Consider the following 26,563-nt stretch of genomic DNA (forward strand, 5'->3'; position numbering starts at 1 on the left):
ACAACTATCATGAAACTGAGCAATGACGAAATCCAAAATGGCAAAAAAAGACTCTCTTATAATATTTGTCTGCACAACTATGGGGAGGGGGGTCAGATCTGTATCACTGACTGATGCCTACTCTGGGCATTTTAACTTCAATATTTAAGGTACTTGAAATATCTGTGGCAGACACGAAACATTTTTGGAAGCCTCTGTCATTAGAGTCACCTACAAAGACTCTCTCTCTCTCTCTCTCTCTCTCTCTCACACACACACACACTATAATTTGTTTTCACCTCGACTTAGAGAGGGGGGGCATGTGTCCAAGTGGGGACCCCTGCGGGCGCTACTGATAAAACATAAGACAACCTAGCAACCTAAGCCTAGCTAAGTTCAGAGATGACACGCTTCATGGCTGAGAGGAGACTGCTGGAACAAAACAGAATCTCATAAAAAAATTTATATAAAATACAAATACAACATCATATCAGATTATTGATTATGTTGACACTGGAATTGAGCTATCCTATACAAGTACATTAACTAAAATATATGAGAATTAATTATATGTTGATTACATACAATTACAAGCCAGAATGACCAAAACTAGGAAACAATTGTAACAATATACAATAATAACAGTACTGTTTGTTTTAACAATACAGTATACAATATGATAGTAATAATACTATGTATTGTTATCATTATCATTGTAGTATTAAAACACTTTTCTAATTTGGTCATTCTGAAATGTTACTGATTGTGAACTCTGACTGTATGTTTCATCATTAATCACATTTCTAAGTTTTAACTTTATTGCTATGGTACTCTACTTTTCTGAGTGCTTGCCTTTGTATTTATAATTAATACTGAATATAATTTTTTAACACGTAGGATAGTTATACATTACTTAATGTCACAGAACAAATAAGCATTCTGGTTAAAATACGACACAAAGTTGGGGTTATGAAAGAGGAAGTGCAGGCTAATGTCACAAATTATAGTTGGAGGTAAACTATGTTGAATTAGGTCTTACTAAGTGGACTTGCCTGATTTTTTAATGTTTTAGCCATCAGTCTAGCCTAGGGCCCAATTTCAGATATTCTGCAATCTGTAAACCAACTGCAACAATGCAAAATTCAGTCTTAGAAGAATATTTTAGAGTAAAAGCTACCTAAGTTACATTACATACAGCAAGATACGTAAGGTAATCACCTTATATCATGCAAGTAGCCAAAATAATAAAAAAAGTTTAGTTGGACCATATGTTTGGTTATATATTAAAGAGTACAGTATAAGAATAAGGTAAATCTCAGCTACACTTACATTACAAGAGCCTAGCCTCTTGCCAGACTAAAGGTTTGATTAGACTATGCAAGCAACATGTCTGCATCCTAGGATGGCCTAAAGCAATGTTCTGTGCCATCATTCAATTAGTAATGTGTCTTGATCAACTCATGAGTTATCTCTGGCCAAGTTGTTAAGCACTACATTAGGGTAGGTTAAATAAGGATGTACAGTATTTTCTTGACCCATGTATAAAAAAGGCAACAGGCCATCCTGTTATTTCACTGTAATGGTGAAGTTTAATTAAGACTTACATGAAAAAAGGGATTTTAACAAAGGAAAAATCTATTTCTGGGGGAAGACCTGTGTCACCCAGTGAAATTGGTTCCAATTAGCACATTTCTAGGTTTAAGACTGCTATATATACCAGAGAAAAAAGCTATGTAGGATGCTGGAGTTACTACCTCCAGTTCGAACATCTCATACAGATGTCGGTATATACCAGGGGTGAGCTATTACGCTTCCACAGGCCTTCGTCCAATAGACTTCTCAATTCTCAAAGACCCAAATTGGATGAGCCGTTACAAACTTGTAACTCGGAATACTCACCCGACCACCAAGTAGGCGTCATCACGAGACTGACACGTCATTCCAAATTTAGCCCCTACCAAGCTGAGTATTTCACCGGGTAGGAAAAAAAGGGTGGGTCACTAGGTGACACAGGTCTTCCCAGAAATAGATTTTCCTTTGTCAAAATCCCTTTTCTGGGTCGACCTGTGTCAGCCAGTGAAATAGTAACAGAGAATTAACTATCACGAGCTTGGTGGGCCCACTCAGAGAGTACACAAACGGAACTAAAATAAAACATTTAAAGAAAACTTCACTGTGTTTTAATACAGACAATTCAAACATTATCACAAAAATAGGATTCAGAGGCACACAGGTAAAATTCATAAATACACAGTAAAATTTTGAGGTACTCAGATAAAAATTTTTGAATACTAGATATTAATCAACTAGTATACTTAAGGCTAACAAAATAAATGACAATGAGGCATTGTGGAAATAAATGGGCTAGGCTAAGGGGCAGAACTGACCCAATGGAAGACGCAGGGCAAGCAGGTGAGACATGGGGTCATTGATTAAATTCATATAAACTAAACTTGAGTTGGACTAGGGGGGACCACACCACCCACTGCAACTATGGAAAATTTAAGGGCCTCTAAAGACTTAAGATAGTGGAGTTTAAATACTTTTGGTGATTTCCAACTCGTATATTTCTTAAGTTCATCAAAATTCATATAATGAAAAAAGTTAGTAGAAGTGGCCACCGCACGAACATCATGGACCTTAGGTACTGATTCCGGATTTGCTTGCTTAATAAAATAAAGAATTTGTTGTCTGATGGCTTTTGAGTGAGATATTGCCCCCTTCCCTAACAAAAGGGGACCCGAAGTTCTATTAGAGGTCCTATCTAAGTAAGCCCTTAAAGTATTGACTGGGCAAAGAGATAAATCTTGTGGAAGAGGGACAATCTTCCAAGGGGACCACCTATTCTGCAGGTCTTCGTTCTTTTGCTAAAAAACTAGGATCTGGGGATAACAGAACTTCACCTGACGGGAGGAAATCAACATGATTAGATTCTCTAGAAAGGGCAGACAGTTCAGAAATTCTAGCCCCTGAGGCTAGACTTACCAAGAACAGAGTTTTCCTTAGCAGACTTGGATATGAACATGAAAGATTATCAGTGTCTGATGCCAACCTAAGAACATCATTTAAGTACCAGGAGACCTTGTGTGGACGGGGTTGCTGGTCTAAAGCGCACATGCTCTAGGAATAGATGAAAAAATATGAGTCTGAAAGATTAATATTAAAGCCATGTAAAAATATTCTTTTTAAAGCAGATTTAGTTGTAGTAACAGTACTAGAAGCCAGACCCTTCTCGAATAATGACCTAAAGAAAGAGATTGCTAGGTTCGTGGTCATCTCATGAGCATTTGATTCTCTCAGAAACAAGGCTAATTTCTTAACTGCCGAGTCATACTGCCTGAGGGTAGATTCACTTTTATCCGACTCAATAAATAACATATTAAGAGGGTCAATTTTGGCGTCTTTAAGCGCTGCGTATTTCATGAAATCCATAAAGTTAGGGCACTGAGAATTCTTGAGGAAGCTGACACAATCCGAGTTTGTACTATTTGTGTCAACTGTGGGTTGGGGATAGGTCTGGGAGTGAGCTTCAACTCTAGAAGTAAGGGAAACCAACTGCTTTTGGGCCAGTTGGGTGCCACCAGTGCTACTCGGCCTCTGAATGATCTCAGCTTGTGCAAAACTTTCATCAGCAAATTTACCGGGGGAAACAGATAGACCCTTTGCCACCTGTTCCAATCGATTGTCATTGCATCTGTGGCATAAGCCAGAGGATCCAGATTGGGAGCTACGTAACAGGGAAGTTTGTGGTTGCTCTCTGTGGCAAACAGGTCTACCTGGAGACCCGGTACCTGAAGACAAATCCATGCGAACGACTTCTTGTCTAGAGACCACTCCGACTCCAGTGGGGTTGTCCTGGAAAGTGAGTCTGCAATGACATTCCGACACCTGCCAGGTGGGTGGCTGACAGATGCCAACAATGTTTCCTTGCTATGGAGAAAATCGCGATCATCACTTGATTGATATGACCTGACTTGGAGCCTCCTCTGTTCAGGCAGTGTACTATAACTGCATTGTCTAGTACCAACCTGATGTGAATCTGTCTGGCAGGGCAAAGTTTCTTTAGCGTTAGGAACACCACCATGGCTTCTAGGATGTTTATGTGGAACTGGCGGAACACTGTCAACCACGTTCCTTGGACTTTTCCGTGTTGGGAGTATCCCCCCCAACCGCTCAGGGGATGTACAGTATGTAACACGAGAGACGGAGGGGGAAATTGGAGAGGCACTGATCTTGACAAGCTCTTGACTGTCGACCAAGGGCAAAGTCTTTTCCTCAAGATCTGGGGGATCAGAGAAAGTTTGTCTCTGCTCCGCCTGTTGGCTCGTTTCCGCCAAACCCTGTTTATGTCTTTCAGTTTGGTTTTCAGCAGCAAGTCTGTCACGAAGCAAACTGAAAGGGAGCCAGTATCCTCTCCTGGGTAGGCCGAGAGGCATGCTTGTTTCTGAGGAATTGTCTGGTAGCTTTGGCTGTTTCTTTTCTCTTGGCTGGTGGCAAAGACAGTTTGTAGAGTGCTGAGGTCCCAGTGAATCCCTAGCCACTGGAATTGAGCTGCTGGGACTAAGCGTGATTTCTTCCTGTTTATTTGGAAACCGAGGTATTCCAAAAAATTGATAACTATATGGGTTGCTCTTTGACACTCTTTGGCACTGGGTGCCCAAATGATCCAATCATCCAGATACGCAGCCAACATGATCCCTTGGGACCGCAGCTCTTGAACGACTGTCTCTGCCAGTTTGGTAAAAATTCGGGGTGCGATGTTGAGCCCGAATGGCATGACCCTGAAGGAGTGGGCTTGTTTTCCTAGTCTGAATCCCAAGTAAGGGGACGTGATAATAAGCGTCTGTAAGATCTATAGAGGTGGTGACGGCCCCACGAGGAAGTAGGGTCCGTACCTGTGAGATTGTAAGCATCGGAATTTGTCGCATTGAATGAATGAATTGGCGGGACAGGTCCAGAATTACTCTCCGCTTGTCTGAGTTCTTCTTGAACACTGAACAGACGGCCTTGAAATTTCAAGTGTCTGACTTTCCTTATTGCATTCTTCTGCAGGAGTTCTTCTGCAAAGTCCTGTAAAGTCCTGGGAAGGGTGTTGAAGGAACCTGATTGGTGGGGGAGGCCCTTGCACCAGCTCCACCCAGTCCTTTCGAGACTATGCTGTGGGCCCACGGGCTGAAGGCCCAACTTGGTCCCTGAAGAGGTACAACCTCCCTCCTACCTGGGGGTGTCTCATTGATTAGGAAGGTCTGCTACCTTTGGTCCTCCGGCCTTCCCTTCCTCGTGAGAGGGGCCTGGATGGTGCTCTACCTCTGTAGGCAGCTCTAGCCCTGCTTCCTCTTGCAAATCTGTTATAGCCTCGAAATGTCCCCGAGCTTTCAAATGAAGCATTGAAAGCTGGGGACGTCACGAAAGTTGGTGTAGCGGAAGCATGTTGACTCGGCTGTATCAAAACAAACTGCTGTTGGGGTTGCGCCTTAGATGTGGAGGGCTGCCCGACCTGAGGCCGGAACAGCCTGAAGCACAAAGTCGGGGCTTGAGGTCTCTTAAAGCCCTGGAACCTCCTAAACCTCTTCCCTTTAGGTTGAGGGCCGGAGGTCTCGCAAAAACTTCCTCTTAAAAGGAAGGCCCCAACGAGAACGAAGACTTTGGTTGGCTCTAGTAGCTTCAGCCATAACAGCATTGACCTCATCCTCCGAAAGAGATTAGGTCCCCAGATAGAACTTTTTATTAGCCTATTAGGTTCATGTCTGATGGTGGTCTCCGTAAAGATGTGTTTTCTGCAATTTTGTCTGGCTACAACAAAGTCGTAAAAGATCTGACTGGAAGGAAGCCAGAAAGGACTGTAACCACCTGAAACAAGGGCTCGTCATGATAGGCTAGAGCTGTTACTTCAGACATAGTGACTGCGTGCAGGGGAACGACCTAACCTGCACCTGGTTTTCAAATTCTGTTTTGAGCAGAACTTCTGGAATTCAGGAAGATGCTCACTGAACAAGGCGGGGCCTCAGGATCAAGCTTCCCTACTGTAAAAGTTGCGGGCTCCCAGCCAACACTCTGAGTCTCCGGAAAAGGAGAGGGTGGAATCCGTTTCCCGGAGCTGAGCACAGGCTTGCCATCCAAACCGGCAGAAGAGTCAACTCCGCAATTTCAGTAGTGCAAGGAGTCGAATGACATAAGCCAGTAGAGAACATCATGAAAGACCCTTTAAAGGAGTGAAAGCTTAGTGTTCTGACTCCCCAACTAGTGAGAGCCACAACAAGTAGATTGAGCCTGATCCTTTGGGAAGATAACCGTCTCCATAGGGACCTTGTCAGACCTAACCCAGGCTTCCTCCGTTAGCCTGGCGAAACCTGGATGGGGGGAACTAAGTCGGGCGGGGAAGAACTCCAGTTCCTCCAGCGGCAGATTGCTAAAAGCCGATGGTCAAGGGTGTCATAATGTGAGGGGGCATGTAAAGCCAGGATGCATGGGTTCCCTTTATCAGAAGGGAGGTAGTCTGGGCATCCGGGACAACATGGGACTGGGGCGTTGCTCCGGACTGGATGAACCGGAAATCAGACTTTCTTGGGCTTCCACCTTCTCCGTCCAAAAGATTGCATAGACTCTTCGGAAGACTTCAGGCTTGAAGCAATATCATCAAGCTTAGTGTCAGCTTTAAGTCGATCTTCTCCATCAAACGATTTATGAAGGCCTCAGAATCAAAAGTCAGGCAGAGACTTAGCCTTGAAATTCTGGATCGACCCCTATGAGGGAGCAGAATAACTATTGGTGATACCGGTTTGGGGACCGGAGATGACAGAGAGGAGGGAAGCCTTTGAGATTTAGAAGGTTTTGAAGAATCTTTCTTTTTCTGTGTTTTAACCTTGGGCCTGACAGATTGAGATCTGTCCCCACGGTTGGCTGGATTCGGGAAACCCTGGAAAGAAGAGGATGAAGAAGAAGGTGAATTAAGAGATGGAACACACTGAATAATATCAAAATTGTTGAGATTGAAGATCAAAATGTAAGAGGCAAACATGGAGCATACGCTGCATATGGGGCAGCGCTGAAAAACACTTAAAACGAAACATCGTAAGATAAAAACAAATTAAATTGCCTCTAAGACCAACAATCCAACCAGAATTAGTACTCAACAGATGGTGATAAAATCTCGGTGGAAGACATGATGAGCTGCCCAAAAAGAAAATACGATCACACACAGAACAGAGCGGTGTAAACCACGATCGCTGCTAAAACTGGAATGGCGTGTCAGTCTCGTGATAGCGCCTACTTGGTGGTGGTGTGAGTATTCCAGTTACAAGTTTGTAACGGCTCATCCAATTTGGGGTCTTTGAGAATTGAGAAGTCTATTGGACGAGGCCTGTGGGAAGTGTAATAGCTCACCCCTGGTATATACCGACATCTGTATGAGATGTTTGAACTGGAGGTAGTAACTCCAGCATCCTACATAGCTTTTTTCTCTGGTATATATAGCAGTCTTAAACCTAGAAATGTGCTAATTGGAACCAATTTCACTGGCTGACACAGGTCTACCCAGAAATGATTATGTTAGTACAGATTTGAGTTGAGCGTCATTCATTATGTACCATTTGAACACATTAATTACCACTGGTGTTATGTGTTAACCAGAGCCGACACTATAAACTGTCTCCTAAGGAATTTCATTGTACACTTATAGTTCAAACATGAATAATATCTACATGTATGACTACATAAGGAGTAAATTGAGTGTGGGACTAGCATTGTGCACGGTTCAAACATGTGGCTTGGCTTCTGGTTCTATTTTGACTAACACTTAGGGATCGAAACAAATACAACCTTAACAAAACCCTACCTAACCTATCCAAACTATATATTCCTCCCTTAGCATTCCCTAGCCTAAGACTATCCATGAGCACCTGTATAGTACCGGGTGTTGTCAACAAGTGCAGCCACAGCCTGCAGCATATGCATTCCTAAGAAGCAATTAAAGGGCTGAATGTACCTACGCATACCTTACTAAAAGTAGCAGACTAATCCAGTATTATGTAAAGGCACTGTAACCATAACTATTTTCTGAAAAATTACATATGCCTGTGTATCAAAGAAAATGTGGAGTGATTAACCAATTCACAGTACTTCTCAGTTGTAGGCTGGGAATATCAATCTTGGAATCAGAATTAAACAAGTAAAATATGCGCTGAAGCTTCTTGGTACAATCAAGTTTTCTGTACAGTGTATAATGCTGTATGAAACTCTCGATGTGCTGCAGTGTGAAACTCTCAGCCACAACCGGGCAGCGCTCAGTTGCTCCCCAGATGTGGTTAAGTGAAGATGCATCGGCAGCTGGCACCTCTAGTGGTGCTAGATGCACGATCCATGGCTAACCTTAACCTTAAATAAAATAAAAACTACTTAGGCTAGGGGGCTATAACTTGTTATGTTTGATGATTGGAGGGTGGATGATCAACATACCAATTTGCAGTCCTCTAGCCTCAGTAGTTTTCAAGATCTGAGGGTGGACAGAAAAAGTGTGGATAGAAAAAGTGTGGATAGAAAAAGTACGGATGGACAGGCAAAGCCATCTCAAGTTTTCTTTTACAGAAAAATGACAAATTTAAAATCAATTTGTACTTTTCATAACTAACAAACCTTCGGTCTTAACAGAGGGATAAATTCTCTGGCACTAGCTGAAGTCTGGTTAAAAATAACACAAGGAATTGGTGGTAACGGGTGTCAGCCAATAGGGGAGAAGGAGGAAGCTATGAGACCTGCTTTACCCCGATAAGCAGCATCATACCAGTTTCGTTCTAGCCCAGGGAAGAATGAGGGATGGCTTGAGGTGGGCCACACGCTAAGATCAAAGGTTTGTTAGTTATGAAAAGTACAAATTGATTTAAAATTTGTCATTTGTTCATACATGGAACAAACCTTGGTCTCAACATAGGGAAGACTTACTCTTGGAGGGAGGATATGAAAGTCTTAGAACTGACTGGAGGTTCAGATCACCCGGGCTCACTTCCTGGCCATAGGTAGGACAAGGAAGGAGTCATAGGCCTCTGATCTGTTGAGCACAAGTTTACAGAACAGCCACACATCTGGGGTAATAGATTATGAAATACATACAGTATCTACATTGTGTCTTGAAGATGGCAAAGACCTGTCGGAGACAAGAAAATCACAACTTTTTATTTAAAGTACATTGTCTTTTTCGTAACTATACAAACCCAAGGTCCTTTACATTAGGAATTACTTTCAGCAAAGCTGGAAACAGCTGTTGAACTTTCGAACAAGGTGGTTAGGCAGTTAACTATCGTCCAGGAGGCGGGAGTACCGCCTGCCTGGATGTAAACATTCCAATTTGCCTTTCGGCCCAGGTGTCAGATTGAGGGGTGGCATGAGCTGGGCATGAAATGTAAAGGACCTCAGGTTTGTATAGTTAGGAAAAATACAATTTTCTTTAAAAAATTATGATTTGTTCCGACACGATATACAAACCTTTGGTCCTTTACATTAGGAAGACTCACTGGTTGCAGGGAGGAATCTGAGTGAGTCTCTATGAACTAACTGGAGTTCACCACACCTTGTGTTCCCTTACTGGTAGATAGAGCGAGGAAGGGAAAACTGCCTCTGACAAAATTATCAGGTTGTAAAAAATGCGAGATCATTTGTCAGACTTCTGGGTTCTTTGCATGAAAGAGGAAGCGTCAGTTCATGCAAAGTAGGCTAGGAAGAACTTAAAATCGGTGACATTAAGGCAATCACAAGCATTGGGTTTGCCTTACTGTCATAGTCTCCTTAACCCCCTTGCAAGGGGAAGGAATGGGGTTGCTTCTATAGTCCTGAACAGAAATAGAACAGAAGCTCTAGTTGAGTGCTTACCTCTATCGACTGCCAGATCCAGCATGTAATGGCACATCCACTCCCTGCCCATAGGAAGAGAGCCGAGATGAGGAGAAGGAAAAGAGGCCAAACACTCCACGTTCATTCTCCCAATCACAACTGTACATCTTAGGTGAGACGCAACCTGTCCTGTTAGAGGAGCTGGGTAAGCTACACAACTTGTTGAGCAGCCACCACAGGACCCATGGAAAAAGTGCCCAAGGACTTGTGTGCAACATCCCGAAGGTAGAAGGAAGTGAAGGCGGTCTGTTGGGACCACACGCCTGCCTTCAAATCTGTGGAACCAACAGGTTCTTCCGGAATGTGAGGGATGGACCAATGCTGCAGACTTTGTGAGCTCTTGGACGAAGCGTACCGGTGTCGTCTTCTCCAGCAGCAGAATACACTCTCCTTATCGTCTCACGAAGCCAGAAAGAGGTTGTGTTCTTCGGCACTTCTTTCTTGGTCGAGCCAGTACTAATGAAGAGTCATCGATACTCAGGCTGAAGGTGGTGAGTCCTCTTCAGATAGCACCTCAGCACTCTAACAGGACACAGTAGCATCTAATCTGGATCATTACCAACAAAGTCCTCTAGGGAGGTGAAAGACTCGAACCGAGTGCCAGGGACTGAAGGATTTTGAGTCTTCGGTACGAAATCCGGGACAAAATCGAGTGTAACTGATTGCCATCCCCTCGAGTGTTTAACATCAAAGGAAAGTCCGTGAAGTTCACCAACTCTCTTCGCCAATACCAGGGCCAGCAAGAAGACAGTCTTGAGGGTCAGATCCTTGTCTGACGACTCTCGTAAAGGCTTGTACGGTGCACAAGTCAGGCTCCTTAGAATGAGAGTCACATCCCACACAGGGGGTCTGAGATCCCTGGGTGGGCAAGACCTCTTGAAGCTTCTCATCAATAGGGATATCTCGAAGTTCGAGGAGAAATCTACACCTTTCAGCTGCAAGACTGGGCCGAGTGCGGGCCGATAGCCTTTTACAGCTGAAACGGAGAGAAGCTTCTCTCGGCGAAGAAAGACAAGGAAGTCCTCAACCTGCTGAACAGTAGCTCCGACCGGAGAGATCCCCGTCCATGACACCAACCACAGAAGATGGACCACTTTCCCTGGTATACCGTTGCGGAGGATCGTCTGAGGTATCCAGCCATCTCTGTTGCTGCAAGACGCGAAAAGCCTCTCACTCGCAGGAGATGGTGGATAACATCCAGCCATGAAGACACAGGGACTGCACTGCCAGGTGATACTGCTCGACGTGTGGATGACACAGCAGGTTGGGGGGGGGGAGGGGGCTCTCTTGGTGCCTCGGAAAGGACGGCTAGCAGGTCAGGATACCAAACGGCCTGGGGCCATTTGGGTGCCACCAAAAACATTTTGAGATTCGGAGTGATCATCACCTGGTGATCATCACTCTGCAAATCAGACAGAATGGAGGAAAGGTTTAGATGTCGAGGTTGTCCCATGGGTGCTGGAACGCGTCCTCCGCACAGCCCATGGGTCCGGCATGATTGAGCAGAACACCTGAAGTTTTCTGTTGTGCCGGGTGGCGAACAGATCGATGACTGGTCGCCCCCATAGATTGAACAGCCTTTCCACGACTTCCGGGTGAAGGGACCATTCTGTTCCGATCACCTAATTCTAGTGGCTGAGCTTGTCTGCCACAACATTCCTCTTGCCTGGAATGTATCTGGCTGACAGCTCTACCGAGTGAGCCAGCACCCACTCGTGCACCTGAATTGTCAACTGGTGCAGCGGGAGGGATACTAGACCTCCCTGCTTGTTGACATATGCCACTACCATGGTGTTGTCGCTCATCAGTACCACGGAGTGTCCCATCACTCGATCCCAGAACTCTTGGAGAGCCAGAAGGCTGCCTTGAGTTCCAGGATATTGATGTGAAGGTGCCTGTCGTCTTGGTGCCACACTTTCGAAGTCAGCAACTCCTCCAGGTGTGCGCTCCATTCCTCAGTTGATGCGTCTGAGAACAGAAGCATGTCCGGAGGGGGAGTATGTAGGGATACTCCTTTGTTCTGACATGGTATACAAACCGTCAGTCTTTCACATTAGGAATTACTTTCAGTGCAGGCTGGAAATGGCTGTTGAACTTTCGAACATGGTGGTTAGGAAGTTAACTACCATCCGGGAGGCGTGAGTACCGCCTGCCCGGATGTAAACATTCCAATTTGCTTTCAGCCGTCTTGCACTACAGACGTGTTTCTTGCTCTCTGCCCTGACTGTCTGTGAGCCTTGTTCCCAGTGGGATCTTCTTTGTTTTTTGTCTGAATATGAATATGGATAAATCACGTAAGCCCTCCTTCCCCAAGCATGTGTGTCCTGGGGTGGGAGGCGAGAAATGTAACACATTTAGATCTAGCGTTGATATGGACCCACATGGCCTCTGCCCTACCTACAGAGGACATGTGTGTTCTTGCGCTTCCCCCTGTTCGGAGTGTTGTTCCTGGTCGGCCGAGCAGTGGGCGAAGTTTGAGGGGCGGAGACGATACCGTAGGAAGTCCGCCAAGGCGTCATCCAAGGGTAACACGCCCCCTGATGACTCCCGTGGTGGCTGATCCATCAGGATCATTTCTCCCTCCCGGCAAGCTTCCCCTTCTTGCTGCCTCTCGCTCAGGGGAGGACTCCCCTTCCCCTTCCTCATTCGTTTCATTGGGTGTGGAAGGCCACGGGGGAGCGGACATTCGGGACATCCTCTCTGGGGCCTCTCCTCGCTCTGGGGGTGAATTTTTTCCCCTGGAGCAAGTGGAGGCTTCCCATTTTGACCCAACCTTGTCCTCAGGCTTGGGTGTCGAAGCATCTGTTGGTAACCAGGTATCTGATCTCCTCCTCTGTCTGGCTGCACCTGGGTCTTCCTGGCGTTCCGTCACTGCAGGGCCTGGTATCCCATTTGTCAGGCTATCCGGTGACGACCCACGCAGCCACTGCATCCACCACCACGACTGTTACCATGTCATCTTTTGAAAAGCTTCCTCTGACGGTGGCCTCGCACCTGGACACCCAGGTGTCAGCCACTCCTGCCACGTTCCATTCTGTGCCACTGCCTCCAGTTTCCTGGCCCCGTTATCCCTGCCTGGCCCCTCCCAGATGGTAACTTCGTCAGTACCATTCATGTCCATGCCTGCTCCTGTTGTTGGCCCACGCTCGTTCCTGACCACGGTTCTGGCTCCTGGCTACCCTGGCTCTCGGTCCGGCCTGGCTTCCCATGCGCCACCCATGCCGCCAACCCAGGCTTCGTCTACTGGCTTTCTTGGCTCCCACGCTGCTGCACCTGCCCTGGTAGCTGCTGGCCCGAGAACCATCTCCGCTACCTGGGTTGTGCCTGCTTCCATGGGCCCCTGGCTGCGCCTGTGCCTTCTGCTGCTCGTTCATGGATGGGGGACCTGACTGCCATCCTGAGGAAGATGACGAAGAAGTCGAAGAAGAGATCGTGGAAGGTGTCGTCGTCGTCTGCTACCGCTTCTTCTTCCAAGGCTTGCCAGCCGAAGAAGAAGCTTGCCTTCCCCCCTCCCCCCCCTTTAAGAAGTTTCGTACCGAGACTTCTAAGGGACTACCTCCTTCCACAGGGAAGGCAGTGGGATCTCTCGTTGACTCTTCCCCGGTCCACGGACCAGGGAACCGATGCGTTGACCCCCGGGTCAGTCGTACTGGGAGCGAGGGCTTGCGGACTGCGGTTTGCACTCCCCCCGCTGCGCTGAAGAAGCCTGCTTCTAAGGCCAGAGGGACCGTGTCAGACACTCGTCCCCGAGCCACCACGAGTACTTGGGTCTCTAAGGAGACCCGAGCACCCCTGTCTGGTACGGGAGAAAGAGTCTGGGCACGCAGCTGCTCTGACTCTTCCTGCTGGTACTTGTTCGAGTGCCAAGTCAGGTTCCCGGGAAGGTGCGCCGGTCCCTCGAGGCCGGACACCTGGTGAGGTAGAGAAGAGGTCCCCTGCTCAGTCTTCCCGAGAGGTTTTGACCTCGAAGAAGACTGGGGTGTGTCCAGAGGACAGTGCAAGTTCTCGCCAGCCAGCTGAGCATTCGACTCCTCCCAGTCCCCGACCACGTTTGCGTGGCCAGCCTGGCTCGGGGGAGCCGAGTGCATGGCTTGACTTACGTGAGCCGCTCCGCTCTCCTCGGGAGAAAGCTTCGCCCAGGCGAAACCGTTCTCCTCGACCCAGGTTGCCGTCACCACTGCAGGTTGGTGACCACTCCCTGGCCCACTGCTCCTATTGGTTCTGCCAGCAAGACCAGTGGGAGCGCCAGATCCTCCTCACCTGTCCCCTCTACCTCCTGGACTCCTCCCAGGGGGCGCGAGTCAGACAGGAAGAACTATGGTGAGTTTTCTCCCGAGTTCTACTGCAGGGGTGTACGTGCCTGGCTCGGTCCTTGGTTTGGCCAGGTCGTACGCCCGCGTGGTGCAGGAAGGATCGTTGGGGTCTGCCAAGGTTCTCCCTCCTCCAAGGAAAGTGGATCGGGAGGACCGCACCCTGGAAGGACTTGAGGGTCCTCTTCCCCAGGACACGGACACCCTGAGATACAGAGGACTTTTGCTGACGTAATTGCGCTGATTCGTCAGCACAACGACCTCAGGGAAGGGACCATGGCTTTTTCTGTGGATTGTCCTTCGTGCCTTGAATCTTTTTGGGGACCCATGAAGGAACCCAAGGCTTCGGTGGGGCTGCCGTAGTCCACACTTGCCGAACGGGTCCTCGATCTAGTGAATGGTCTTGGGTCTGGGCAGGACAATTCACTAGGATCGAACCGCTCCGACAAGCTGGTTCCCCCTCCTCTGCCTCGTCAGAAGCATTTCTCTACGCCACTGGAGAGGTCATTGCCACCTAAGCAGGTTGACCTGGACCTGGCTCATCTGGATCCGGGTCTCTCATTGCAGCAACTTACTGCAGGGAGTATCTCACTCTCTCAGCAAGAGGCAGCAACCCTGGAAGCCACCGCCATGGCAGCTTTCCAAGCAGTCTCCTGGTTGGATCTGTGGTCATTCACAGTATCCAAAGTGGCTGCTTCCTCGGGAGCTATAGTACCTGGGGAAGACTCCGCTTCCGGGAGACTATGCCAGTCTGGAGGTAGAGACATCTCCTACCTCACCCACCAGACGGCAAACCTGTGGGCTAACCTGGTCCTGAAGTGGAGGGACGCTGTTCTTTCTCGCTTCTCCAGGTCCGTGGGGCCCGAGTTGGCAATGACCCTGCGGAACGGACTGTTGCTGGGGTCTACCTCTCTCTTCCTTAGAGAGTTGGTGGACTCTGCGATGGACGAGTATCAGGCCAATGACAGCGACCACCTTGTTCACCAGGCAGTGGCCAAGACCTCCGGGTCTTCGTGTTCCACTGCTGCTAGGCCCTCAGGTCAGGCTAGCTCTTCCTTGGCCCCTAAGGAGTCCCAGTCTTCGAAGGGATCACATGGAAACACCCAAACTTCTTCTTCCTCTGGAAAAGGTGGGTCTTCCTGCCCCTTTCAGCCTGCTTTCCAATCCGGTAAAGGGGGCAAGGGGAGGAAGAAGGGGAAACACCAGGGGTGGCATTCCCCACAACTGCTGCTGAAGGTGGGGGGGGTTGCCTGTCGAGCCATTGGGCAACATGGCAGCAATACGGAGCCGAGACCTGGATAGTGGATGTCCTTCGGGAGGAATGTCTACTACCCTTCAAGTCTCGGCCACCCCTCACCTACACTCCGGTCCGTCTCCACACCTATGTCTAAGGAACACTGAAGGACTCCGCACTACAGCAAGAAGTGCAAGCCATGCTGAGCAAGGGTGCTAAGGAAGTCATGTCAGATCGGTCCCCAGGCTCTAACAGCCGTGTCTTCCTCGTAGAGAAAGCTACAGGGAGATGGAGACCTGTCACAGACCTCTCTCCCCTGAACTGATTTGTTCGCCAGACTCGTTTCACAATGGAAATGAAGCATTTCGTGCTTGCTTCCACCAGGGAGAACAACTTCATGTTTATGGTGGACTTGAAGGATGGGTATTTTCAAATACCCATTCATCCGTCCTCTCGCAAGTACCTTTGCTTTATCCTCGGGGAGTCGGTCTTCCAATTCAGGGCACTCTGCTTTGGGCTCTCGGCCGCTCCCCAGGTGTTCACGAGAGTCTTCTCTCTTGTGTCAGCTTGGGCCCATTCGCACGGGATACATCTACTGAGGCATCTTGATGACTGGCTGGTCCCAGCTCTCCCGATCGCAGTTGCTGCAAGATAGGGATCGGCTTCTCGAGTTTTGCCGCGATCTTGGGATCATGGTGGATCTCGAGAAGTCAGATTTCACCCCCAAGCAGAGGATAAAGTACCTGGGGAAGCTGATACAGATGGTAGCAGTGAAAGTTGTTCCCTTGGACTCTTGTATCAGCAGGTTCAGGCAGGCAGAACAGCTGTTCCTGTCTCGACAGAAACAGCCAGCCCAGCAATTGCAAGTCGTCATCGGTCACCCGTCGTCGCTGGAGAAGCTGGTACCTCATGGGCGTCTTCACCAGCGATCTCTACAATGGAGACTAAAGTGTGGTCCCCAGTCCTGAGACCCTGTCCTTTCTCATCCCTCTTTCCAGGATGTGAGGAGAGGACCGGCTGGTGGATGGACGAAGGAACCTCTTGATAGGAGTATCCTGCATACTTCCCCTCCGGACATGCTTCTGTTCTCAGACGCATCGACCAAGGGATGGGGCGCAAATCTGGAGGAGTTGTTGACTTCGAGAGTGTGGAAACAAGACGACAAGCACCTTCACATCAACATCCTGGAACTCAAGGCAGCCTTCCTGGCTCTCCAAGAGTTCTGGGATTGAGTGATGGGACACTCCGTGGTACTGATGAGCGACAATACCACTGTAGTGGCATATGTCAACAAGCAGGGGGGTCTGATATCCATCCCGCTCTATCAGTTGACGATGCAGGTGCACGAGTGGGCGCTGGGGCATCCAGTCACCGATCTGTTTGCCACCTGGCACAACAGAAACTCCAGGTCTGCTGTTCTGTCGTGCCGGACCCATGGGCTGCTGCGGAGGAAGCGTTCCAGCACCCGTGGGACAACCTCGACGTCTACGCCTTTCCTCCATTCTGTCTGATTTGCAGAGTGATCAACCAGGTGATGATCACTCTGAATCTCAAAATGATTCTGGTGGCATCAGCCATTTGGTATCACGACCTACTAGCCCTCCTTTCTGAGGTGCTGAGAGAGATCCCCCCACCCCCGCCCATGTAATTCACCGACCCTCTTTGCTGAAGCCAAGACCAGTAAGAAAACCGTCTTAAGAATTAAATTTGTCTGTTGAGCCCCGCAAGGACTCATATGGAGGACGAGTGAGACTGCTAAGCACCAAGGTCAGATCACAATCAGGAGGTTTGAGATCTCTTGGGGAAAAGGATTGCTCGAAACTCTAGAGAAGCATAGAAACTTCCCACAATGAAGAAAGATCTAAGTCCTTCAAATGTAGAACCAATCCTAGAGCAGCTCTATAGCCCTTGATGGCTGAAGCTGAGAGAAGTTTCTCCCTGTGGAGAAAGATGAGGAAGTCCACTACTGTACTTGTCAAACAGAAGTTCCAGCAGGGGAGAAATCCCATTGCCGACACCAGTCACAGTAGACTGCCCATTTTCCTTGATACACGGCTGTAGATGATCTTTGAGGTAACCTGACATTTCTGACGCTGCTCTGCGAGAAATGCCTTTCGCTCGCAAGAGATACTTGATAGTCTCCAGCCGTGAAGAGATAGGAGCCCTACCGACCAATGAAACCTCTCAATGTGTGGTTGGCAAGGAAGGTTGTGCCATGGGGGATTTCCCTCGGAGTGCTGGTCAACAAGGTTAGGAGGTTGGGAAACCATTCTGCATGTGGTCAAAAGGGAGCCACTAGGGTCATCCTGAGGTTATGAGAGATCATCATTCTGTTGATCACTTGACGGATTAGGCAAAAGGGGGGAAAAGCTTATGCTTAAAGGTTGTCCCAGGGATGTTGTAGGGTATCCTCTGCTACAGCCTAGGGATCTGGAACAACTGAACAAAAAACCTCTAGTTTTCTGTTGAACCTTGTTGCAAAAAGGTCTACTGTAGGTTTTCCCCATAGATGGAATAGCCTTTCTGCTACCTCTTGATGAAATGACCATTCTGTCCCCAGGACCTGACCCTGATGGGTCAGTTTGTCTGGAGTGGAAATGGCTGAGAGATTAATGAATGGGAGACCGCCCACTGATGTACTTTTACAATCAAGTCACGAAATTGACGGGACACTAGCCCCCCCTGTTTGATGATACAGTATAAGCTACCACTATAGCGTTGTCAGACATGAGGACCACGGAGTGCCCTGTCACCCTTTCTTGACATTCCCGAAGTACTAGGAAGGCTGCCTTCAGCTCCAGGATGTTGATATGAAGCTGTTTTTCTTGGTGATCCCACAGTCCTGATGTTAGGAGATCTTCCAAATGCGCTCCCCCAACCTTCGTATGAAGCATCAGAGAACAGCAGAATTTCCAGAGGGGGAGAGTGAAGGGACACTCTTATGGTCAGGTTCTTGTCGTCTAACCACCATGCTAAGTCTTGTCTTACTTCTTTCGATAGAGAAACTAGAGGCATGGGGGAATCCCTCGAAAGGGACCAAAATTCCTTCAGTCTCCACTGAAGAAAGTGAAGGTGAAGACAACTGTAAGGAACCAGCTTCTCCAGGGAGGACAAGTAACCTAGGATGACCTGCCACTGACGAGTTGGATGCTTCTGTCTGGACAGGAAGGGCTGGGCTATGCTCCTGAATATGTCTACCCGTTGATCTGATGGAAACACCTTCGCTGCTGTCATGTCTATGAGCATGCCCAGGTAAAGGATCCTTTGACTGGGCAAAAGATTTGACTTCTCCAGCTTTATCATGACGCCTAAGCAGCAACAAAATTGGAGTAGACGATCTCTGTCTTGGATTAGCTTTGCTTGAGAACTTGCGAGGACTAGCCAGTCGCTGAGGTATCTCAAGATGTGTATCCCATGAAAATGAACCCAGGTTGAGACTAGGGTGAACACTCTTGTGAACATCTGTGGGGCAGTTGATGGGCCGAAGCAAAGAAATCACAATTTTTTAAAGTAAATTGTATTTTTCCTTTGAAAGTAAATTGTATTTTTCCTAACTATACAACCCTGAGGTCCTTTACATTAGGAATTACTTACGGCGAAGCTGGATATGGCCATTAAACTCTTGAACAAGGTGGTTATGCAGTAACTACCGTCAGGTAGGCGGGAATACCCGCCTGCCCAGATGTAAACATTCCAATTTGCCTTTCGGTCCAGGTTCAGATTGAGGGATGGAATGAGGCGGGCATATAATGTAATGTAAAGGACCTCAGGTTTGTATAGTTTGGAAAAACACAATATACTTTCAAAAATTGTGATTTGTTCTGACACGATAAAATGTAATGTAAAGGACCTCAGGTTTGTATAGTTTGGAAAAACACAATATACTTTCAAAAATTGTGATTTGTTCTGACACGATATACAAACCATCAGTCCTTTACATTAGGAAGACTCATTGGTTAGAGGGAAGAATCTGAGTGAGTCTCTTGAACTGACTGGAGTTCTGCACACCTGGGCTACTCCTCCTGGTTGAAAGAACGAGGAGGAGTACTGTGCCTCTGACATATTGATTGGAGTGTAGGAACTGCAAGATCAAATGTCAGATATTGGACCTTTTCGCATGAGTGAGGAAACATAACTCATACGAAATAGGCTGGAAGAATCTTAGAGTCAGAGGCAGTAAGGAAAATCCACCATAAGGTTTCCCTTATTGCCAGTCTCTCCTTCCTTCCCTTGCTAGAGGAAGGAGCGGAAATGCTTCTATGATTCTAGAGGAAAAATAGAACGGGCGTTTGATGTGTAGTCTCACCGCATCAGACGCCAGACCCAGCAAGTATTGGTTCGAGTCCTATTCTCATCCCGAAGGAGGAGAAGTAGGAGGACAGGAAACGAGGAGGAAGAGGGGCCAGATACTCTCAGTATCCTTCTCACTTCCAGAACCAACACCTTAGGGGAGATGCTACTAGTCCTCTTGAAGGAGCTGGGTAAGAAAACGCAACTTGTTGAGCAGCCACCACAGGGCCAAAGAAAAAGGGTTCCAAGGGCCTGTGGGCAAGACCACAGGAAGACAAGAGTGTGGTTTATGAGACTACGTCTCGCTTCCAGACCAACAGAAACTTCCGGAATGCGAGGGATGGACCAAACCATTGACTTTGTGAGCTCCGGTAGAAAGTACCAGTATCGTCATCACCAGCTACGAGTACCTCCTTCGATCGCTTCACAAAGCCAGGAGAAAGATGTGTCCAACACAGCAGGTACTCCTTGAGAAACACACCAAGAGAGCCTGGACAAGAGAGTTGGAGGGAGCAGACATAGGTGACTTATGGAGGGAAGTCGATGGACACGTCCTGGGCAGAGATGGCACAGGGATGGGTGCTGGGAGAGCCGCCGACAGATGGGATGACGTCACAGAGACTGCAGCATTGAAGACAACCCAGGGGAGAGCCATTGTAAGTTGAGATGATGTCACTGAAACTGAAGATCTGGAAACTGTCATGGCAGATGTCACTGGGGTGCCAGACGAAAAGCAGTGAGATAAAAGGCCAGAAAGGGTTGGTACCCCTGATAGGCCTAGCGATGCCCAACACTCAGACACATGCACATCCCCTCCTAAAAAGACTGTACAAGAGGGAGCTGTCTCCTTCCTCATGGGGTGGGGGGAAAGAAGCTTCCCCATCCCCTTAAATAACAGGAGCAGAAACATTACATATAGGAACTCCTGAACCGCAATCCCCTCCCCCCCCTTGAATCTTCTAAAGGCGAAATCAAAGAAGAATGAGAGGGAGTATAATCTTTGTGAGAAGAAGAAGCAGTGAGAGGAGATTTAGGTAAAGAAGAGGTGGAACAAAAGGAATAAGAACGCCTGCTGTCAAGAGAGACGAAAAGCCTTCCCAAGATGGCACTGTCGGTTTCCTCTTATACCTCCTCTTATTAACAAATCTCTCCCTTTGCTCAGGAGACCAAAGATAACACTCAGAACAGGGGTTACTTACACTGTAAACGTTAGCTCTGCACCTGCTAAAAGAGGAATGTGGGTCTGTAGACAAAGACAAGCAACGAGAACAAGGATTGTTACCATCTCCAAGATATCATCTCTAAAGCCTGTGAGGTTTGGCAGAATCAAGGGTTTGCATTTCAGTAATGAAAGCAACACACAGACAGCACAATATCACCCAGAAAATCCACGATAAAAAAGAAAGACAAAATCAGAAAAGCAGGCAGGAGGTGCAAGATAACTGGCTTCTTGGGAAAGATGGGCACCAAACCTCTTACTATGAAGGCAGTTAGAGAGAAACTGATATGATGATGCATAGTAGGGGTAAAGCAGGTTGCATAGCTCCCTCCTTCTCCCCTACTGGCTGATGCCCGTTGTCACCAATTCCTTGTGTTACTTTTAACCGGACTCCAGCTAGCACCAGAGAATTCATCCCTATGTTACGACCATGGTTTGTTCCGTGTATGAACAACTAAAAAGACCAAACAGCAAGGTCTGGAGAGGTTAATCAAAATGTTGCTGCCATACTGACTGATTTAAGAATGAATGGTTTGAAACAAGATCCATACTGACTACAGCATTTGCGATCGGTTGAATTTGATCATCCTGAGAGCAATGATGTGACCCAACATAAGCTGATTACCCCACCATAAATACACCATCTAGTGAGAATTGGATGAAGTACTGTACTCATGAGTTTCCTCGGTACAGTTTACTACAATGAATGAATTTAGGAAAAAATTAAAAGAGAGAAAATAAGTATCCAAGTAGCTGAGAGTACTATTCCCATCAAAATATAAAATAAAAGTTCCTAAGCACAACCTAAAAAGAGAAACAATATCTTGCCCTCCTGATTAACAACATTTTAGGCAAAAAAACTACCATGTTCAGAATTTTTCTACAGTCCTCTCTGATGTGAATGGTGGCCATGAGAAGCTCTCTCCTGAAGTGCTTACAATTGGCAATAATTTGATCACCTGAACATGAGTCCCAAGATTATAAAATTCAACTAGTTGTAAGCCTAAGTTAATAACGGTCATGTCCCAGGTCACCACATTTTATTTGACCCACCAACCAAAACACCTAGTTGCTTATTAATGATCCTCACACTTTGTCCTTTGACCTTTTCAATTTCTGCTATGAGAATGGTACATACACAGTAAGTAGGCCAAAGGCAGGCCTGGTAAAAGCTTTAATTGTCTCATAATCACTTGTAAACAGTTTAGTAACTTGAAAAACCCAAACATTTTCCAAATCAATCATTCAACAAGAAGCAGACCAGAATTTTAATCATATACAGAATTGTATGAAAAACGAATTACTCAGTGATTCTGACTGGAGCTATTTTGACTGACCTAAGATAGTAAATGTGTTTTTATTTTAAGGCTGTTACAACATCCCATCTTAGTAAAGGGGCCTTTTAAATAAATGGATCCAATAAGGATACCAAAGATCTTGGTTGGATTATGATAATGTTTCCTAATAATTATGGCAGAAGGCGTAACAAGACAACACGTTCTGAAGGTACACAGTGTTACCCACCAAACAAACTTTCAGGTAGCTATCTAATGTCGCACATTTTGAGGAACAAACGATGAGGTCGTAGCCTAGCCTAGTGTTGCATATGTAGAGGTACATAATTTCAGACAACGATAGGTTAGTTTTTTTTTTTTTTTTTTAAGAAATGGTAAGAAAATAATCATTTAGTCTCAGATGGTATTTGATATAAACTTGTATCCGCTGACTGCAAGGCAGCATTGTATAAAGAAAAAGAGTTTTTGAGGGTTGATGAAAGGACATACTAAATGCGTTTAACCCTAACGTTTATTCTACGGTCTTAAAATATTTTTGCTGTGATTAGGTCTGAAACCGTCAGACCTCATTCATTCAAGCTCTATTTTATACAAAATCCAGACGAGATCTAAGATTTGCGTAAGACTGAAGCGTACATTATACTACGATTACCCTACGCTAACCTACTTGGCCTAAACTATAACATCAAAGCCACCAACCGTATGATTATGGTTCATAAGATACCGACTTTTAATTAGAAACTGACAGGTCAAAATCCAACATCGCATTCTAATCGTTATGTTAACGTCTTTGACATTTGTTCAGACAACGGTCACTCACCTTTAGTGTTTGTTTACAAGTGACATTCAGGGGATAACTTCTTCTTGGCTTTTTCGGCGAAGAATATTTTGCTTGTAATAAAATTATCCAAATATTTGCCCAAACTAGAATTTTACTATACAGTTTATGCTGTCTGTACTATTAATGGATCATCTTAATTGGCATGTCAGCATTTGTTGTTTTTATAAAATTATAATGACAGGGTGGCATTTACGAGTTGCAGAATCGTTATAACGGCTCCTAGTAAACACTCTTTGCAGAAAATAATTTTCACCCACCCGATTCTGTTTCTATTATAGTGTACGCGCATTTTCACTCAGAGCAAGCTCAAAGCAGGCTTAAACTTATAGGGCACAGTTTCATAGAATAGAAGGTTATATGCGAATAAAGAAAATAAGTTCTAAAGGAAATGAAACCTAGTAGAATACAAATGAAAATAAATGGAAAATAAAACGGAATAAACACCTCAGGATACCACTGATGTAAAGTGAGAACATAGAAGCAAATAAGACCGGCACTTTAAAGTAGCATTACAGCCTAAATAAAAGTTACTAGCTTCAACATCTAAAAGACTGCCGTGAAAACTATCCCACAGTTTTATAGTACTGCAGGCACAAAGACACTTACTGGGAAGAAGTGAATGGAGTGTATGCCAAGGACAGAATGGGGCGTTACTGGATCAAGAGGAATACTTACAAAGATGTGAACGTCAGAGGGAATGACAGAAATGGAAAGCTGGATAACTAAACAAAAGGTTTGGAGAAGTAAAGAGGAGATTCTGAACTGCAGTTGCATAATAAGTAAGATTATCATGTGAAATATACAAGAGACTGAATGAGGTAGTTAGGAAGAACATAAAAACGATAAGGGTATGAATTAAAGAAAGATAGAGACATATCGACAACAGAGGTAGGTAAATGCAGAGAAAAATGCTAGTAAAACTTAGACAGGATACTACCTGAATAGAATGCAGGCCTGTGTAATTAGGGTTATTATTATTTTGAAGTTGCTAAATGTATAGGATATGTGATAAGCAGATTTAATGCAAAGACAAAGTAAAAATGGAATGTTTGCAGAGAGAGAGAGAGAGAGAGAGAGAGAGAGAGAGAGAGAGAGAGAGAGAGAGAGAGAGAGAGATTGTTCAATGAGTAAGGAATGAATTTAACTATTAAAAATAAAGGAAAGGCATCAGGAGCTAATGAGATCGGAAGTTAGAGATAGTGAAAGGTGATAAAGGTGCAACTGAGTAGCGTCCAGGGTGTATAGGTTACGGAATAAGTAGAGAACAGAAAGTTCCAAAACTTGAGAGTGTAAGGACTGGGGTATGAGTGACATAATGGCTGGGTGTTAACTGGTTTATTGGTGGTTCCTTACTGAGATAAAAGTACAGAATCTTCGATGTTACTGACGCGTGCGAGCCGTAATGTAGCGTCTACACACAGACAGGTAAAACAGAGATAAAAGGGTTCAGACATGTGTTTGTCGGCAGACAAACAGATGGCGATATCAAGAGACATGATTAACATACAGTGATGAAACATACATCAGTGGAAAGGCCAGGAAATTCTACATATGGCCAATTGCTTGAGATTCAAGACAGATTAATGGATACAATGCAGTAGCATAATATATGTGAAACGGAGAGATTTGGCATCTTCACAAACTGAAACACACATACAGTTTGATACAGAAGATTCATTGGAACATTATGAGTACATGATTAGAATGCTTGCATGGCAATGCAAGTAGTGGTGATTGTACATACATTAAGACAACAATGCTTAGGGAGAAACAGACGGAAATATTGTATGGTTGAAATCGCGTTCCTGTAGAGAAAGAAAACGAGATGCTGTTGCTTTGTCTGGCCACTCCGATTGACGAACACACGAACACACACGTGTTTGGAAGAGACAGCGTCGGGGTTCTTACAAGTACTCTCCCCCAAGACGTGTGTAACGTCTGATTGTTTGGAAGAGACAGCGACTGGCTCTTACAATGTTCCCCCCACAAGCGAAGCATCGATGCGGAAATTGTCTTGCCGACAATTGTAGTTGGCTCGAAGTGTGGCGGGATTTCACAACCACACACTCAAACTAACAAAAAAAACAGCACATACACTCACCTCGTACTAGGCTAGGCCTACGAATTCCGGACGGGAAGTTTTACCAAGCAGAAGGAGGTCACGGAGTCACCACAACCGCCGATAATGCCAACGCTCACCACACAACAACAGTCCACAACCAAGAAAACAACAACCCAACCAGTACACAAACACGACCCAAAACAAGACTCAAAAAGACTCAACCACGAAGACTCAAACTCAACTCACTCGGAACACAGCAGAAAAAAACAACCAGGCTATCACACGACACCGATCACGCAACCAACACAGCACAAAACCCAAAACACGCCCAAGTACAAACACTCCAAGCACAAGCCTCCAAATACCAAATCACACAAACTGAAACAAAAAAAAAAAAACGCAACCAAAACTCTGATCAACTACCGGAAAAACCGTCCTTCCAGCACAATATCTGTCAAGACTCCCGCTATCCGGTCACGATCATCCGAAAAAAAAACACAGTTCCGCGCACTCCCAAAACAACGAAACACGAAACCTCACGGACTATCAAAACGTAAACAAAAGAAAGCCACGCTCTCTAACGACATCATTCAACAATTACGTACGCCGTTGTTCGTTCTCTCTCTCTCTCTCACAAGACGTCGTCAAATGCAATAACCTCATTCCTCCATATTACTCCCCCACTACATTTGACGACGTCTTCTCACACACACACTACCCAGATTTTATATAGCCTTAGGCAGGACCCACGGATGCTCCGGAACAGGCCCCCTGGATCTTGTTCGAGGGCCCTCATGCATTCTCTCTGTCTCTACTCCCTTCTCAGCACCATTTTCACTCAACCCCTCCAGTCCACCCCATTCCAGACGCACACTACCCTCCTCATCACTATCCTGACCTATCTCACCCACCACTTCATCCACACCCTCCAATTCTGCCCCAAATATCTCTCCAAATTCTGCCACTAACCCATTCAACTCATTCATAGTTCTGTCCAGCTCTCGCAAAGACTCATCCATACTACCAATCACCTGCCTACTAGTAGGTTCCTTTCCCACCGAAATTTCACTCACCCCAGTCAACTCAAACCCACACACACTGTATGTATCATTCATGCTATCCTCAGTATTGCATACCCTATCAATCATTCTCACCCCGCAAGCACACCCTTATCACACAATTTACGCTTCTTCCGTTCACTTACTTCCTCCAACTTCCTCCGCTTTCTTCCATACTCAACCAACACCAACTGGCGGTCCTCCAGACCCATTTGATCACCGAAACTCGGCTCGCATTTATTCGTCCTCAACCAATCACTCATTGCATTCTCCCGAACATATTGTGGCACCTCTCTCCATCTACGCAACTAGCTATGATGTGTCCTAATCTCATTCACACTTCCATCCAATTGTAGTTTTCCTAAAACATAACTCAATCCACTTGGCCCCACC

The 26,563-nt window shown here is 46.2% G+C and overlaps 1 protein-coding gene across 5 annotated transcripts in view; it reads right to left on the bottom strand.

Moving 5' to 3' along the window:
• Positions 1–25,635, bottom strand: part of LOC136843657 (putative leucine-rich repeat-containing protein DDB_G0290503) — a 281,229-nt gene extending 255,594 nt beyond the window's left edge. Inside the window, exons 1-2 of one of the 5 annotated variants that reach the window (XM_067112212.1) lie at positions 23,030–23,274; positions 1,032–1,104 (exon numbers count right to left, since the gene is read on the bottom strand). The gene's annotated coding sequence lies outside the window, so the exon portion shown is untranslated. Of the gene's footprint in view, positions 1–1,031; positions 1,105–22,908; positions 23,275–25,151; positions 25,472–25,535 lie in introns of those variants that run through there. The other 4 variants (XM_067112208.1, XM_067112210.1, XM_067112211.1 and 1 more) reach the window with 4 other exon arrangements.
• Between the last annotated feature and the right edge of the window lie 928 nt (positions 25,636–26,563).

The sequence above is a fragment of the Macrobrachium rosenbergii genome, chromosome 12 (genome assembly GCF_040412425.1).
Source record: "Macrobrachium rosenbergii isolate ZJJX-2024 chromosome 12, ASM4041242v1, whole genome shotgun sequence".
Lineage (NCBI taxonomy): Eukaryota > Metazoa > Arthropoda > Malacostraca > Decapoda > Palaemonidae > Macrobrachium > Macrobrachium rosenbergii.